Source organism: Oratosquilla oratoria, chromosome 18 (assembly GCF_046742065.1).
Source record: "Oratosquilla oratoria isolate Oo_2021 chromosome 18, ASM4674206v1, whole genome shotgun sequence".
NCBI classification, from domain to species: Eukaryota; Metazoa; Arthropoda; class Malacostraca; order Stomatopoda; family Squillidae; genus Oratosquilla; species Oratosquilla oratoria.
The window spans coordinates 42,568,729-42,571,228 of NC_134794.1; positions in this window are offsets into that span (position 1 = coordinate 42,568,729).

The following is a 2,500-nucleotide window of genomic DNA, read 5'->3' on the forward strand; positions in this document are numbered from 1 at the left end:
TCGTACTAACCACAGGATATTGGGCATTTAGACTAAATCGAAAATATGTAGGCCTAGCTAAGATGCAATAAATTAATATGCAAAGCCATGACTATGCAAGGAGAACTGTGTGTTTGGCTTACCAATTTGTGTTATCCATTCGTTGCTCCAGCTAGTAATTTTCCGGTGGATCGAAATCTGGAGACTTTTCCACTTTAGAGAGATATTAATAGCTCATTACTATGCCGTCTATTCCCACGTCTTGGGTGTTGTCAGAGATATTTAGGGAGTCAAGACTATTCTCAAGGGACGATGAAGAACTCATTACCGCTCCACCACTAGGTGGATCACGCGGCAGTTTTGCCATACGTTCGAAACGTACTTCTCTATCTACATTCAATACGTCTGTATCCATTCCTATATTATGTATTAACAAATAAAATATAATGATAATTTACCTTAATCACATAAGTATATATGTAATTATTATGTTATTACCATAATCATGCAAAGACATGACAGGAGTCGAGACTACTTTCAAAAGACGGCGAAAAACTCTCTACATCGCTGAAGGAATTGTTTGTTTTGCTACAGGGCCCATGACGTCATCGGAACTAATAATAAAAAAAAAAAAAAAAAAAAAAAAGACGCTACATGCTGTTTTAAAATGCAGATTAGGAGACAACGGATGTTTTTGTCAAAAAGGCCCACAACCAGTGCTTTTGAGATAAGATATTAGTTTTAAACATGATTCTCGTGGAAATAAATAACATTACAAAAGAGAAAAAGGGAAATATTTAACTGGGCAACTCTTTAAGATAACCAATGATTTTCAGCGCTCACAACATGGTTACTACATCTATTCCACTTGTTAACCATTCTGTTGGTAAACCAGATATTGCCTATTTCCTTCTTAAACTTAAATTTGTCCAATTCAAATACATTACTAGGAGTCCTGGCCAGGTGTCTTAATATGATGACCTTGCCTGCGTGAGTTCCACAGCGCGGTGGGTAGCGACGGCTCACTCAAGCTTGGCTCAACTTCACCAATAGTAACTCTTTATCAGGCGGTGCAGCTTTATTTTGATTTTTTTTTGTGCATATTTATCTATTTATTCATTTATTTATTTACTTACTTATTTATTTGTTTATTTATTATTTTTGTGGCTCTCGCTTGAATATTTTTTTAGCTCTGTGTGGTGGAGGATAGCTCCTGCCCTCCCAAAGGGATCAACTGTTTTTAACCCAGCCTGAGGCGAATGTGAGAACACCGCTTGCCGGTTCCTGCCCTTTACAAACTCGATGCTGTATACATACACACACACACACACACACACACACACACACACACACACACACACACACACACACACACACACACACACACACACACACACACACACACACACACACATATATATATATATATATGTATATGTATGTATAGTATATGTATACATATAAACGCGTACGCACACACACGTACGTGTGTGTGTCTATGTGAGTTTTTTGCAAATAATTTTTAAAATATATTGTTCATTTTGTGGTCATATTACCCCCAATGTCATCACCATTACTTATACTATTCCTACCACAAACCCATTTTTATGGACTGTAGTTTAGCAGCGCTTCTATCCTTGTGGGTAGATTGGCACAACCTCTCTCCATGTCGTCACTTTCTGTTTGGGATTGGGAGGAGGAGTGGAGGAGGAGGAGGAAAGAGGGGAGGAGGAGTGGGGGAGGAGGAGTGAGGGAATTGCTTGCGCTTGTTAGGGGCTAACGTCATCCCATCGTCTCGGCGCGTTTTGACAGAAGAGTCTCGGCGAGTGAGAATCATTCCCGGCGACCTGGGTTGACCCAAGTGCCATATATTGACCCAAGGTCGGCTTGACCGCACGAACATATCCTGGAGACTCGTCGTTCGCAACACACAGGAACAGATTCTGGATATCATACAAGGGATGGAATCTTCGCATTTTCTCTGAATGTGTTACTCTGTTCGGTATTGCATGTTATTGACCGTCTGTCTCAGTTTGGTCTGAGCGAGATAGTGGGAGGAATGTTTGGTTTCCTTTCGTTGTCCTCAAGAGAAGAGCAGGTTCCTTTTGACCTCGAAAGAGTACGGTAAAAGAAGAAAAGAAGAAAACAATAAATAAACAAATAATTAGATAAAAAAGTGTGTATGGAGGGGGGGGGGCGGGGGGGGCGGGGGTTAAAAAGAATAATCCGATGTCAGACATTAAGCGGCGTATTTTCTTCCTGGTCTCAGGGTGGGTCTCCGAGGACTGGTAATTGTCTATTGCTTAGGTTTCTTTAGTGAGGAAACGTTGCAACAGCGTGGGCGCGCGCGTGTGTCCGTGTGAACGTGTCTGTGTCTGTGCATGTGTATTCACCTTGGTCTTTTGGATAGCGTGTTGGACTCGTGATCGATAGCTATTTCCCTCCCGGAAGAGAGCTCAGAGCTCGTATGACCGATCTATGGGTAATGCTATGACCTTACACACACCCAACTCCCCGCCCA